Raw genomic sequence first — 15327 nt, 5'->3', positions numbered from 1 at the left:
GTGTTCTTGGTTGACACATGGAGGTGCTCAGGGGCTACTTCCTGATCTCAGTGCTTGGTAAACTATGTGATGCTAGAGATCAAACCGAGGTTTCCTGAATGCAAAACTTGTGCTGATCCCATTGAAGTGCCAGAGATCAAATCCAAAGCCTTACACATACAAGTCAAGAGATAGCATGGAGGTAAGGCGTTTGCCTTGCATGCAGAAGTATGACGGTTCAAATCCCTGCATCCCATATGGTCCCACAGCCTGCCAGGAACGATTTCTTTTTTTTTTTGTTTATTTTGTTTTGTTTTGTTTTGTTTTGGGGTCACACCCGGCGGTGCTCAGGGGTTACTCCTGGCTGTCTGGTCAGAAATAGCTCCTGGCAGGCACGGGGACCATATGGGACACCGGGATTCGAACCAATCACCTTTGGTCCTGGATCGGCTGCTTGCAAGGCAAACGCCACTGTGCTATCTCTCCGGGCCCAGGAACGATTTCTGAGCATAGAGGCAGGAGTAAGCTCTGAGCACTGCCAGGTGCAACAACAACAACAACAAAAAAAAAAAAAAAAAAAAAACAGAAAAAGAGAGAAGGCAATCACCTTGCATGCAGCCAATACAGATTCAATCCCAACCATCCCATATTGACCAAAATCAGATAAGCAAAATATGTTAGAAGAACAATGCTTAAAAAAAAAAAAGAAGAAAAACCATGCTGAGCCTGGGAAGGAAATTGGGCAATAAAAAATGACATAAAAATTCGTTACAGGTGTGCCAAAGCAATAGCATAGCGGATATGGCCATTTGCCTTATGCACAGCCAACCAGAGTTTCATCCCTAGCATCCCATATGGTCCCAACAAGCCTGCCAGGAGTGATTTCTGAGCATGATCGGGTGTGGACCAAAAACAAACAAAAAAATTTCTTACAGGGACAAGAGAGATATTGTACAGTGGGTAGTGCACTTACCTTACACTTGGCCAACCCCAATTCAATCCCCACATTCCATATGGTCCTCTGAGCTTACCAGGAGTGATACCTGAGCACAGAGACATGAGTAAACCCTAATCACTGAAAGAAAAAAATAAAAAAAGAAAGAATAGAACTAAGTCCTGAATACCAATGGTGTGGCCTAAAATCCCATAAAAATAAAAACAGGATACTGAAGAGCAAGCTCAGGACTTCTACTTGGAATTCATTATCATGTTGGCTCTGAGCAAAAATTTTTAGGAATTTTTCATCCAGGGGCTAGAGAGATAATAAAGAAGTGAAGGCATTTGCCTTGTAGCCTCCAATGCTGGTTTGAATCCCCAGCACCACATACCTTCCCACGAGAACCAAGAGAGCATTCCAAGCAGAGAGCCAGGAATAGCCCCTGAGCACTGCTTGCTGCGGCTCCCTCCCAATAAAAGAATGTTTCACCTTTTAAATGAAACTAAGAGAAGCCAGAGAAATAGCACAGGAGGTAAGGTGCTTGCCTTGCATGCAACCAACCCCAACTTAATCCCTAGCACCATATATGTACCCTGGGAACCTTTGGGGTCACTCCTGAGCAAAAAACCAGGAATTATCCATGAGCATACCAAAAACTTACAGATTTAACAGAGAGATAATTATTTACCACAAAGATACTAAGATTAAAAATCTAAAGAGACACGTACAGAGGTTGGCACAGTCAACAAATGTTGAGCTTTATTATTAAACCTAGTGACTAAAGATACTAGTAAAAACTTTTTTTCTTTTTTGGTTTTGGGGTAACATCCAAACAGCAGTAGCTAGGGGTTACTCCTGGCTCTGCACTCAGAAATTATGGTGAAGAGAGTATATACTTTATGACTGAAGCCCAGTATGAATATGTTTGTATCCATGGTACTTAAATAAAAAAATAAAACTATTTTAAGAAAATAAAGAAATGGGGCCAGCGTGGTGGTGCTAGAGGTAAGGTGCCTGCCTTGCCTGCGCTTGCCTAAGACAGACCTCGGTTCGATCCCCCAGTGTCCCATATGGTCCCCCAAGCCAGGAGCGATTCGATTTCTGAGCGCATAGCCAGGAGTAACCCCTGAGCATCAAACGGGTATGGCCCAAAAATCAAAAATATAAAAATAGGGGCCGGAGAGATAGCATGGAGGTAAAGCATTTGCCTTTCATGCAGGAGGTCATCGGTTCGAATCCCGGCGTCCCATATGGTCCCCCGTGCCTGCCAGGAGCAATTTCTGAGCCTGGAGCCAGGAATAACCCCTGAGCACTGCCGGGTGTGACCCAAAAACCAAATATATATATATATATATATATATATATATGTATGTATATATATATATGTGTGTGTGTATATATATATATATATATATATATATATATATATAAATAAAGAAATTACTCCTGGAAGGCTTGGGAATCCATATGATATGCCAGGGATTGAACCCGGGTGGTCACATGCAAGGCAAACGCTCTACCCACTGTTATATCACTCCAGCCAAGATCTTTGTTTTTGGGGCCACACCCGCTGGCGCTAAGGGGTTCTTCCTGGCTCTGCACTCAGAAATTGCTCCTGGCAGACTCGGGAAACCATATGGGATGCCGGGATTCCAACTACCATTCGTCCAGGGTCAGCTGCGCACAAGGCAAACGCCCTACCACTGTGCTATCACTCTGGCCCCAAGATCAATTTTAAAACTTAAAATTTACTGATAATAGATTCATTTTTATTTTTATTTTTATTTTTTTTTTTTTTTTTTTTTTTGGTTTTTGGGCCACACTCGTTTTGATGCTCAGGGGTTACTCCTGGCTATGCGCTCAGAAATTGTCCCTGGCTTGGGGGGACCATATGGGACACCGGGGGATTGAACCGAGGTCCGTCCTACGCTAGCGCTTGCAAGGCAGACACCTTACCTCTAGCGCCACCTTCCCGGCCCCGATAATAGATTCATATTAGTAACAAGGTCTAAAGAGATAACTACCCCCAGGTAATTAACATAACATTGTGATAAAGCTGTATCAGTGGTTTGAAACAAAAAAATAAAGCTAGAGTGAACATGGGGTAAAGGAGCTTGCCTTGCATACAACTGATTCCAGTTCAGTCACTTACCAGACAAGTACTCTTGGCAAGATTTTGGACTTCAACATCCTTAGTCAAGGACTATCTAGGCTGACTGATGCCCAGCACTGTCAAATATGATCCTTGTGACATTTATTTTTAAAGTAGTCTTATTAGGAGCTAGGGAGATTGTTCAAAGGGCTGGAATCAAGGTGAGTTCAGTTCCTGGCATTGCTGAACTACACAGCTGAACCAACAAGGATAGAATTGTTGGGTCTTTTGTTTGCTTGTTTTTGGGTCACACCGGGCAGTGCTCAGGGGTTACTACTGGCTCTATGCTCAGAAATAGCTCCTGGCAGGCTCAGGGGACCATATGGGATGCCAGGATTCAAACCACCGTCCTTCTGCAGGCAAGGCAAACACCTTACCTCCGTGCTATCTCTCCGGCCCCGAATTACTGACCTGTATAACTGGGTCAAGTATAATCAAGAGTGCCCTCTGAACCCTTGAGCTCAGAACTTCTGAACCTACCTTCCAAAAAAAGAAGAGAGTCAACATAATACCTCACAGATGCCCCTTAGAAAGGCTATACATCTAGGGTCGGAGAGATAGCACAGCAGTAGGGCGTTTGCCTTGCACACAACCATCTCGAATCCTGGCACCCCATATGGTTCCCTGAATCTGCCAGGGGTGATTTCTGAATGCAGAGCCAGGAGTGCCTCCGGGTGTGACCCAAAAACCAAAAAAAAAGGGGGGGGGGCTATACATCTTTAAAAAAAAAAAGGAAAGAAAGGAAAAAAAGAAAGAAAGAAAGAACAAAACATCAGAAACTGGAGAGACACATATAATGAGGAAGGCACTTGCCTAGCTTGCAGGTAGTTCAGGTTCAACTCGCACTACATATAGTTCCCCCCTTCCCAGGAACCGACATCAGTGATTCCTTGGCACAGAGCAGTGTTAAACCCTGACACAGCCAGGTATAGCCCCAAATAAAGACAAATAAGTAAATTAAGGCCAGAAAGAGTGTTTAGTGGATAAGGCCTTGCATGCAGACCACTCTAGTTCAACTCCCAAGACCACACAAATGGTCCCGAGTACCATGAATGGACCCTGAGAACAACAGAGGTGTGGTTTTTCCCTCCCCTCAAAAATGTTTAAAAATAGGGGACCAGAGCAATAGCACAGTTGTAGGACTTTTGCCTTGCTCATGGTCAACATAGGACAAACCCAGGTTTGAACCCCAGCATCCCGTATGGTCCACCGAACCTGCCAGGAGAGTGATTTCTGAGCACAGAGCCAGGAGTGCCATTGGGTGTGACCCAAAAACAAAAAACAAAAAGTTTAAAAATAGTAAAGAGAGAGACTAAGGAGATAGTATAGCAAATAGGGTGCTTGCCTTATAGGCAGCCAATCCAATTCTGATCCCCAGCACCTCATATGGTCTTCAGGACCCTGACAGGAGAGAGCCTTGAGCACTGCCAGTGTGACCCCAAAACAAAAAGTTAACTTAATTCATAATTATATAGCACCTATTAAAAAGTAGGCTGGGAGATGGCTCAAACATCTAGAAATGTGTATCTGACTTTTGGAAGCCACAGGTTCAATCTCAGGAACTGCATAGATTCCCCTTGACCACTGGATGTGACTCATAATGTGTTGAACTAAATTTTCCCAGATATAACAAATTTAAATTTGCATATGGTATATAGTGCTTAAGTCTGCATGCCTTTAGTTAGAAAATACTTAGAGGGGCCGGGAAGGTGGCACTAGAGTTAAGGTGTCTGCCTTGCAAGTGTTAGCGTAGGATGGACCTCGGTTCAATCCCCCAGCGTCCCATATTGTCCCCCAAGCCAGGGTCGATTTCTGAGCACATAGCCAGGAGTAACCCCTGAGCATCAAACGGGTGTGGCCCCAAAACCAAAAAACAAAAACAAAAGAAAATACTTAGAAAGCTTAATAGTAAGTTGGAGAAGGTAGCTTTCAATAGTTACTTGCTTAAATTATTCATTGTTTGGTTCAAAGTTATAGTACATGCTTGGCTTGCATGTGGCAGACTCCAGATCCAATCCCAGCACCCTATTTATATATTTCCCATATACCTAGAGCTATACTATGAATGATCTCTGAGCAGAGCCAGGAATATTTCCTGAGCACAATCCAGTGGGGCCCAAAATATGACCCTGAAAATTTCATTGTTAACATAAAATAAAATGTAATTTCATAGAATAATTTAAATGTGATACTATCTAGAATATCTTGAATTTGCTACAATCTGAGAGCATTAGAGATGAAATTGTTTTTTGTTTGTTTTGTTTTGGGACCATACCTGGCAGTGCTCAGAGGTTACTCCTGACTATACTCAAAAATCACTCCTGACAGCATTTGGGGAACCATATGGAATATCAGAGAATTGAATCCAAGTAGGCTGCATAACAAAGCAAGTGCCCTACCCACTGTACTATGACTCCAGTCCCTAGACAACTGATTAAACCTCTTTCCAAGAAAGTATCATACATAGTTCTTTTCCATGATTGATTCCAAAGCACTTTGTGGCACTAGATTAGAATTCTGGACCTTCACCTCTAATAGTTGCTATGTCACCTGAAACAGGACACTCTCAGACTTTGGAATACAGAAAACATTAATCCTACTTTAAAAAAAAAATAGGGACCATGGGCCGGAGCACTGGAGCAAGGGGGAAGGCGTCTGCCTTGCCCACCCAAATAGTCCCCCAAGCCAGGAGCAATTTCTGAGCACATAGCCAGGAGTAACCAACGAGCATCACCAGGTGTGACCCAAAAAAAAAAAAAAATAGGGACAAAAGAGGCAGTACAGAGGGTAGAATATTTATTTACCTTGCAGTCAACCAGGTTTGATCTGGAGCACCCCAACTGGTTTCCTGAGCCCCAAAAGTGATCCGTGAGCTCAGAACTAGGAGTAACCCTTGAGCACAACTGGGTATATAGCCCAAGCACCCTGCCACTCAAAAGGCCAAATAGTACAGCGGTTAACTTTTCGCCTTGCAGGTGGCCAACCAGAGTTCCCCACATCCCATATGGTTCCACAATCCCCACTAGAAGTGATTCTGGAGCAAAAAGCTCAGGAGTAAACACTGAGCATCACTGAGTATGGTCCAAAATCACAACGTGTAGTGGGCTTGCTTTGAACATGGCTGACCTAGGTTATATTCTGTTCATTTCTTTCTGGGTGTGGCCCAAAATTCAAAACAAGAAAAATATCCATACAATTTGCTGTTTTCACGTAACATAACCATGTACCCAGCTTCCAAATCAAGAAACAGCATTCCCAGTGTCTAGTTGTTCTGCAAATTCCTTCTGTTCCTCTACCCTTCATTGTGATAATATAGTTTTTCCAGCTTCAAATATTTGCAGAATAGAACCTATATATACTTTGAGGGTATGACTCTTTTTTGTTTTTTTGGGTTTTTTTTTTTTCTGGTTTTTCGAGCCACACCCGTTTGATGCTCAGGGGTTACTCCTGGCTAAGCACTCAGAAATTGCCCCTGGCTTGGGGGGACCATATGGGATGCAGGGGGATCGAACTGCGGTCCTTCCTTGGCTAGCGCTTGCAAGGCAGACACCTTACCTCTAGCGCCACCTCGCCAGCCCCATGGCTCCTTTTGGTAATAGTGTGTTTGTGAGTGCACAAACTTTCTTTTAGGAGCCAGAGAGATAGCACACCGTTAATGCATTTGCCTTGCACACGGTCAATGCAAGACAGACAGTGGGTAGAATCCCATTATCCCATATGGTCCCCTGAGCCTACCAGGAGCAATTTCTAAGCACAGAGCCAGGAGTAACCCCTGAGCGATGCCGGTTGTGACCCAACCCCCACCCCCACCCCCCCAAAAAAAGCAACTTTCTTTAATAGCACTGAAGATCAAGTCAAGTCTTCATGTTTGTCTGTTGAGCCACAACCTGGCCAAACACAATTGTGGGGTGGAAGTGGAGATGTAAGGATTGAGTCCAAGGTCTCACACATACATACAAGTGCTATACAACCACCTAAAACTTTTTTCTTGGGGTGGTGGGAGGTTGAGCCATAGCCAGTGGTACTTATGGCATATGAGGTATCAAGAATTAAAGTTGAGTCAGCAGTTGTACAAGTGTACATGCTGTACCACCATTGTCCCCCTTCCCCTTAAAAGCTTTTAATGGTTTTAATGGTTTTCTTTTAGGCTTTAACTATAATCCAAATTGAGTTCTTTTTCTTTTTGGCTTTAGGGGTATATCCAGCAGTGCTCAGAGGCTACGCCATGGCTCAGTGCTAAGGTATTGTCCTGGGAAATTCTGGACCAGGTGGTCCCAAGGATCATGTACAAGCACTAAACAGCTTCAATAGGAAACTTTCTCTTTGCCTATAATACATTGTTAACTTCGCCCCTGTCCTGACTCCTTTAGTATTTTGCCAACATCTATGCCCACAGTGCTCATTCTAACCAGTTTGGTTCTGTGTTTATGTTTGTATTTTTGTTTTTGTTAAGCCATACCTAATAGTAGCCAGGGATTATTCCTAGCTCAGTGCTCAGAGGTTGCTCCTTGTATGCTCAAAGAATTAAGACGTTGAAAAGGAAGCTGGGATTTTTGCACACAGAGCATGTACTCCAGCCTTTTATTCTATCTCTCAAACCTAAAGATACCTTCCCCAAACATTTTTCTTGCTAGTTCTTTCGGTTAGTCTCCGACACTGGCATCTGCTGCCTCCCTTTATAGCACCCATTACAATCTATAATGATACATGTTTGCATGATTATTATGTCTTCCCTACTAGACTTCACAAGAACAGGGAATGCATCTGTTTTGTTCACCAGTGGATACCTAGTACCTAACCTGATGATAGCATGTAGTAGTTACTTAATATCAAAAGACCACATTCTCTTTTCCCCTTCATTCTATTTCCCCTCCCCACCATATTCCCATTAATCCACCCAACTCCTACCCAAACTAGCACTGGAATTCAAACCTCAGGCCTCACATATGCAAGGCATGTGCTCCACCACTGAGCTCACATTCCTGATCCTTACCATTATTTTTTTGTTCTTTTATCTTATACTGTTTATTTTGTTGTTGTTATTCGGTTTTTGGGTCATACCCATCTGGCTCTGTGCTCAGAAATAGCTCCCTGACAGGCTCAGGGGAGCATATGGGATGCCAGGATTTGAACTACCGTCCATTCTGGATTGGTTGTGTGCAAGGTGCAAGGCAAATGCCCTACCACTGTGCTATCTTTCCAGGCCCTCTTATACTGTTTAATCCATTTCATTCTCTTTTCTTTCTCAAAAAGCTTATATGCTAATGACCCATATACAGATTTATTTGACTAAATTTGGGGGGGAGTTTGAAGTGCCTGGTGATGCTTCAGAGGTAACTCCCAATCCTGTGCTCGGGGTGCTCCCTGAAGAACTCAGGGGAACATGTGGTGCTGAGAATCAAAGCTGGGGCTCCCACATGCTCAGCTCATGAGTTATTTATCTCTCAGCCCTAGGCTGACATCTTGTTTTGTTTTGTTTTGTTTTGTTGGTTTTTGGGTCACACCCGGCAGTGCTCAGGGGTTACTCCTGGCTGTCTGCTCAGAAATAGCTCCTGGCAGGCACGGGGGACCATATGGGACACCGGGATTCGAACCAACCACCTTTGGTCCTGGATCAGCTGCTTGCAAGGCAAACACCACTGTGCTATCTCTCCCGGTCCCTAGGCTGACATCTTAATGACCTGATTTAATCAAGTCGTGATAATAATATTTCAGCTAGTACTTTCCCTAGATTTTATTTCTACTGAGCTTTGTACATACATAGTAGGCCTTCAATTGAGTTTGGTGACTATCATGGCGTTTATGTTTAAGTAACAGAAGCTTTTTTTTTTCCCTGTAGTAGGGGAATTGAACCCAGGGTCTCATAAGTGCAAAACAACTGTTTACAGTAAATTATATCCCTGTTCTAGGTAGCAGTTTTAATTTTTAGATATTACTACTGAACTTCCAGCTCTATGCTTGGGAGTGGATATGGCCCCAAACTAAAGTAAATAGTTGTAATAATTTTGAAAACTTGTATACAAAAGCTTTAGTGATCATATGAGCTACAAAAAAGATTATTCTATACAGATATGGGGCTGCAGAGATAGCATGGAGGTAAGGCGTTTGCCTTTCATGCAAAAGGACGGTGGTTCGAATCTGGGCATCCCATATGGTCCCCTGTGCCTGCCAGGGGCGATTTCTGAGCATAGAGCCAGGAGTAACCCCTGAGCACTGCTGGGTGAGACCCAAAAACAAAAAAAAACAAAACAAAACAAAACAAAAAGATTATTCTATACAGATAAAATGGAAATAAGAGTTCAAATACAAGTATGCAGGGTCTTGAGATAGTAACCTGACTTTTTAGACATCTATAAAACAGGAAGGGTAAATTAGACACTTATAGATAAATGTTGCCAGGAATATAGAACTATGTTAAAGTGCATGTTTTGCAGGCACAGCAAAACAAAAAGACATTATCACAAAAAGACAAAAATAAAAAAATGTTAAAAGAACATGGGCTGAAGCCACATATAGCAGGTAGGGTGCTTGTCTTGTAGGCAGCTAACCTGGGTTCAATCCCTGGCATCCCAGATAGTCCCCTGAGCCTGTAAGGAATAATTTCCGAGTGCAAAGCCAGGAGCACTGCAGGGTGTGACCCAACAAAATGTTAAAAGAACAATACTGGGTCTGGGAAGGAAGTTGAGCAATAAAGAATGACATGAAAATTCCTTACAGGGACCAGAGAGATAGTACACCGGGTACGGTACTTGCCTTGCACATGGCCAGCCCAGATGAATCCCCACACCCCAAATGGTCCCCTGAGCTCTGCAGGAGTTATTCTTGAGTATAAAGCCGGAAGTAACTCAAGTACCACTAGGGTTCCAAATAGAAAAAAATTTCTTACAATGTAAGATGTCTCTAGAAAGTAAATAGATAAAAACAACACCTAAAAAGTTAGCAATGCTCATATTGTCTCTTTTTGTTTTGTCTTGGAGGGTCTCTTTGGGTTTTGGGTCACACCCAGAGGTGTCCTGGGTTACTCCTCGCTGTTCTTAGGGATCACTCCCAGTGGGATTCAAAGGACACATAGGGTACAGAGGATCAAATCTGGATCAGTCACAAGCCATGAGGCCTGTCTGCAGTCCTACATCTTTGGCTCCTGTCTCACCTCTTAATTTTGTATTTTGCAGCTCTTTCTATGTGCCTGCCAATCCCAATACACCAAAAACTGAAGTGAAATAGAAAGATCCTGAACATGAATATCAATCATATCTGAGTTCAAATCAGCGCTCTGTCCCCTCACTAGCTCTGAGTACTTACTCTGAGGTGACATCCCTAATTTGTAAAATAAGGATAATGACTACCTCGATGTAATTACTTTCTCCTTATTATCTCACCAAATGTTGAGTTGGGAGATGGTATTTTAATTATGTCCTAATGAAATACAGAGGGCCAATGGTTGATAAGGGTCCACCATAAGAATTCAAGAATGAAAAAGAAGTATTATAAAAGTCAACAGAGAGGGGCCGGGAAGGTGGCGCTAGAGGTAAGGTGTCTGCCTTGCAAGCGCTAGCTTAGGACGGACCAGACCTCGGTTCGATTCCCCGGTGTCCCATATGGTCCCCCCAAGCCAGGGGCGATTTCTGAGCACATAGCCAGGAGTAACCCCTGAGTGTCAAATGGGTGTGGCCCAAAAACCAAAAAAAAAAAAAAAGTCAACAGAGAAATAGAAATGGATCTGCTTAATACTTAGTGTATGTAGACTGCTGTCACAGTATGCATAAGACTCTGGATTCAATCCCTGGTACCAATAAAGAAAACTGCAATGGTAGAAGTAGTAAAATATGAGGCTTCTCCTAGAATAGGTTCCCAGACATATTAGCATATTGTCCCTTTTTTCTCTTAAAGGAAAAAAAAATTACTCAGCACCCCCCGAGAAAACTATCTTGTTTAATCTAACAGAAAGCACTCTATCGCACCCAAAGCTACTACCATACCCCTACACACCATTCCTGCACCATCACCTCTTGCATACACACACACACACACACACACACACACATACACACACACATACACACACACCACCTTATTCTAGAAGTTCATAGTCGTTTTCAAGCATTTTCCAAGTCTTTAATCAAAGAGAATGAACAGGTTCAATGACTTAAAAAAATATAAGAACAAAAATATAATTTAAGTCTTTCCAAGCAAAACTTCATTTTTACCTAATACATTCCTTTAAGGGAATATCAGTCAAAGCAGTTAGAGATAAACATTAAGGCTATTCTGTCACAGATGGAAGGGAAATGCCTTCAAACATTTTATAGCATCCCCACCCTTAAGAATTATTTAAACAACCATAATGCCATAATGTCTAAGTTACTTTAGAAGGATAGCCTATTATATTTCAGGAGTACATCAAAAAGAAAACAAAAGTGAAAATTCAACATTGGGATCTTTGGGTGATTTCCCCTCCATAAGAAATTTGCCTCCTTAGAACAATGAACAGTTGATTCACTTTAAATTCATCTTTCCCCTGATCAGGCAAGTGTCCCCATCTCTACTTATCTTACTCTTCTCAATCACCCCGAAATCAATACTCAAGAGTTTCCTTACTTTCTATAAAGCTGGCACACTGATTCTCTTGTATTCACTCTGTTCTCAATCAAGACATAAAACTTTATAACCTTCCCACTCTATTATTATAGATCAATCTACTATAATCATTTCCTAAAAGACAGCCCAGTTTCAAGTTATGAAGTTAAAATTGGCTATTACACAACTGTATACATTTGTCAAAGTTCATCAAACTGCACACTTAAAATTGATGACCTTTACTATAGGTAAAGTATACTTCAATAAAGCTGATTTTTAAATGCTTGCCAGCATTCATTCAGCAAATATTTAGTAAGTATCTACTATCTGCATCAAAGTTAATACCCAATCTTTCAACTTGACTATCTGACTTGTATATATTTATTCTAAGCTGACTTGTCTCCCCAAAAGTCAAGCTACATAAGAGTTGTTTCTGATCAAGAATGTTATCATAATAATGGTCTTTATATAGCAAAGTGCTATTTATTAGCATCATATTCCATTATCTAAATAAAATTTGTGATCACCCAGGTAAATTCGAATTTTAATAAAGATGTGCTTATCATCAAAAGCAAACACGTAAGTGGAGCTGGACAATAGCTCAAAGGGATGGACCAATGAATCTGACCAAACAAGAACCAACAAAAAATATTAAGCACCTATATATATATATATATATATAGGACATACCACTACTACAATCTTAGATGTTTGTCTTTCTATTAGAAAAAAAAAAGAAAACCCCAAAAGTAAGTAACACTAGTGAGTTAAGAAGAAAAAGAACTTTATCATGGAATAGTTTTGTTTACTAAAGAGTCCACAGTGAACCAGTGGCTTAGATAAAGACCTAAAAATTTGGCCTCCGAGTTCTGAATGCAGTATGCAAAGGATCAATAACCAAGAGCCCTGGAAAAAGACTTGGGTCTGAATTCCAGCTCCACTTCTACTAATATCTGTAAACCTGACAATATCTCTTTACTTCATAACTCTGTTTCTTATCTGTGAGACAGGAGTCAATTACCACGTCACAAAGAATTTTGGAGAAGACCATATGCAATATATGACACCTCACACAACTGGCAGAGTAAGAAATTCACCATTATTTCCCTTTCTTGTTATTAAATATTTTAAAAGTACAGACCTCATAACCAAGACTAATTCACTATCTCTGTTAGCAATGGCAGGTCAACAATGAACCTGCTCTCCTATGTTTGTTCATAAGCTAACAAATTCTCCCATCTCACTTTTTCTCAAACTTCAGTCACTGTGTCTAGAAAAGTGATTTAATTTTAGAAATCTGGAAAATTCTTCTGAGTAAATCAAGCAAAACTTTAATCTGCCCCAAGGGGAATTCTGAGCAAAATAATTATTTCTGACAAGAAGAATTTTCTATGGGTGGGGGGGTATCCAATTTAACCATATGTATGCCACCAAAGCTGTAAAGTGACAGTAAATATACTGGTATATATATCTTTCTGATATCCAAAATCCTCTTGGAGAAATTAAAATTGCGCTAGGTAAGCGATATGAATTTCTCGGATCACGACCTAGGCTGCTAGTCCAGCAGTGTTCCTTATGGCAAGAACTGCAGCAATTTGCAAAAACACCCGAACAAATCCCACTCCTCAACATATCCCCGAAAGGTAGGGAGATATTTACGGAGTCTATTTCTTCTCAATGCAAAGACAAGAAAGACATCAGGCGCTTCTAAGCATGCTTTTTTTCCTCCCAAGGTCATTGAAGTGAATGAAGGTGCAATCCAAAAAAAAAAAAAAATCTGCAAGCAGCCTCGTGCTTTCTGGGCATCACACTGCAGGGTTTTGGTTTTGGGGAAGGGGGGTTTCATTCCAGTGAAGGGGTTATTTACTAGTCTTTCTTTTTCTTGGTTGGGGTGGGTGGGGGAGGCTAGGGGTGTTGCCCATTCTCTTCTCCCACCCTCCCAGCCTCCAAAGTGTGAGCACCCGGTCTCGGCATTTCCGAAACAAGCCACAACAAGCAAAGCTCTGCAGGGTTTAGGAAAGGGGCTGACGCGGTGAAGAAACAAGATGCTCCAAACCCAAAGATGGTCCTTGCTGGGCTGGAAAGGGGAGACGTCCTCCAAGGTTATTTATTAAGGGGGGGGATTAGATAAATAAATAAATAAGCGCAAGCATCTCGGGGAGCTGCAAAACCTTGGGGAGCTCCGACTCCCCCCCAGCCTCGCCTCCGCAGCAGGGCCCCGCAGAGCGAGCGAGCGCGCTTCATTCCTGCGCGCCGGGAAGCCATGGCCCGCTCGGGAGCGAAGGGCCGGCCGGCGGGCAGCGGGGGTGCGCGGGGAGGCGCACGGACGAGCGGGCGGGCACGCTGCGCAAAGTTCCCCCCAGGCCCGGCCCGGCCCGGCCCGGCGCGCCCGCGTCCCCCTGCAGATTCCACCATTAATTAAGAGTCCCAAGGACCGTCTACTGGCAACTTAAACAAAGCGAATGCCTCGCATTCCTTCCTGCCTTCCTTCCCTTCCTTCCCGGCCGGCGATCTGGCTCCGCAAGTCCAGCAGCCGCGGCCCCGACAGCTGCGGCGGCGGCGGCACCAACCAACAGCCACCACCAGCCCCTTCCTTCCCTGCACCCCGTGGCCGACGCGCCCCCGCAGTCCGGCCGGCCCGAGCAGAGCTGGAGCTGGAGGGAGTGCTCCCGATCCCCACCTCCCCCTCTTCATCCTCCTCCTCCTCCTCCTTCTCCCCGGGAGCTCCCTCCCGGGCTCTTCCTGTAAGATCACTTCCTTCCTCCCCGGGTGCCCGCGGGCCCCGCGCAGCCCCCTTCCCCGCACCCCAAGTCCCCCCACCGCGCCCCCAACTCGACCCACCCAGCCAGCCTGGCTCAGCTCCGGAACCAACCGGCCCGCCCTCCGCCCGGAGTCCTCCCTACCCCCCTCCCAAAGCAAAAAAGCCCCAAAACTCCCCCCCCCAAAAAAAAGCTTCTCCGGGGCTCGCCGCCTCCACCCTGCGTGCTCCCCGAAGCGGCTCCAAACTCTCGCCCCGACGATCCACTTCACGCCCGCAGCCCCCCGAGAAAGATCTTTCTTCCTTCCCCCACCACCACTCCCCGAGGGCGAGCGCCCCGGCCGGGGTACCCTCCGATCGCCCCCCCACAAAAGTCCGGACCCCCCGTGGTGGGGCCCGGACACCCCGCTCCGCCCGGCCCGGGCCCGCTTCGGGCCTCCGCACGGCTTGTTCTGCCGCTTCCCCGCACCCCGGACCCCGCTCACCTCGGCGGCTCCGGCCCGCGCTCACGCCTGCCGAAGAGACCCAGCGCCCGGCTCCCAGCGGCCGGCGCCTTCTCGGGCTCCCGGGGACTGACAATGAGGGGCGGGGCCACACTGTGAGGTCAGCAGGCCTGGGGGTGGGGTCTGAAGGCGGGGGGCTGGGTCTGCCGGCCCCGCCCCCGCCCTGCCCCCACTTCCCAGAACTTGAACTCCACCAACTTGTTTCATTGCCCTCTTCTTCTTCGATAAGGGACCACCCCCCCCATCCGGACCGTAAGCTAACTAACCCCCCTCTTTCTCTCTCTCGTGGGACATCGAAATGGACACCCCGAAATCGACATGAGTCAAAGATGCCCCCCCCACGTTTTCAACAGGAGCACTGTCAAGGGAGGTTGGGGGGCGCTTGGAGGATTAGATGAGACAATTCTTGGAAAGGTGGTTG

General features: G+C 44.6%; 1 protein-coding gene across 4 annotated transcripts in view; it reads right to left on the bottom strand.

Annotated features, from left to right (window-relative positions):
• The window catches only part of LUZP1 (leucine zipper protein 1), a 124640-nt gene that overhangs the window by 97382 nt on the left and 11931 nt on the right, over nucleotides 1–15327 (bottom strand). Inside the window, exon 1 of one of the 4 annotated variants that reach the window (XM_049774648.1) lies at nucleotides 14889–14963. The exons of 2 other annotated variants lie outside the window; for them this stretch is intronic. The gene's annotated coding sequence lies outside the window, so the exon portion shown is untranslated. Of the gene's footprint in view, nucleotides 1–952; nucleotides 1023–14888; nucleotides 14964–15327 lie in introns of those variants that run through there. One more of the 4 variants, XM_049774652.1, reaches the window with a different exon arrangement.

This window comes from Suncus etruscus, chromosome 6 (genome assembly GCF_024139225.1).
Source record: "Suncus etruscus isolate mSunEtr1 chromosome 6, mSunEtr1.pri.cur, whole genome shotgun sequence".
NCBI classification, from domain to species: domain Eukaryota; kingdom Metazoa; phylum Chordata; class Mammalia; order Eulipotyphla; family Soricidae; genus Suncus; species Suncus etruscus.
Note: the sequence above shows the minus strand (reverse complement) of the source record. Positions and strands in the feature narration are given on the sequence as shown.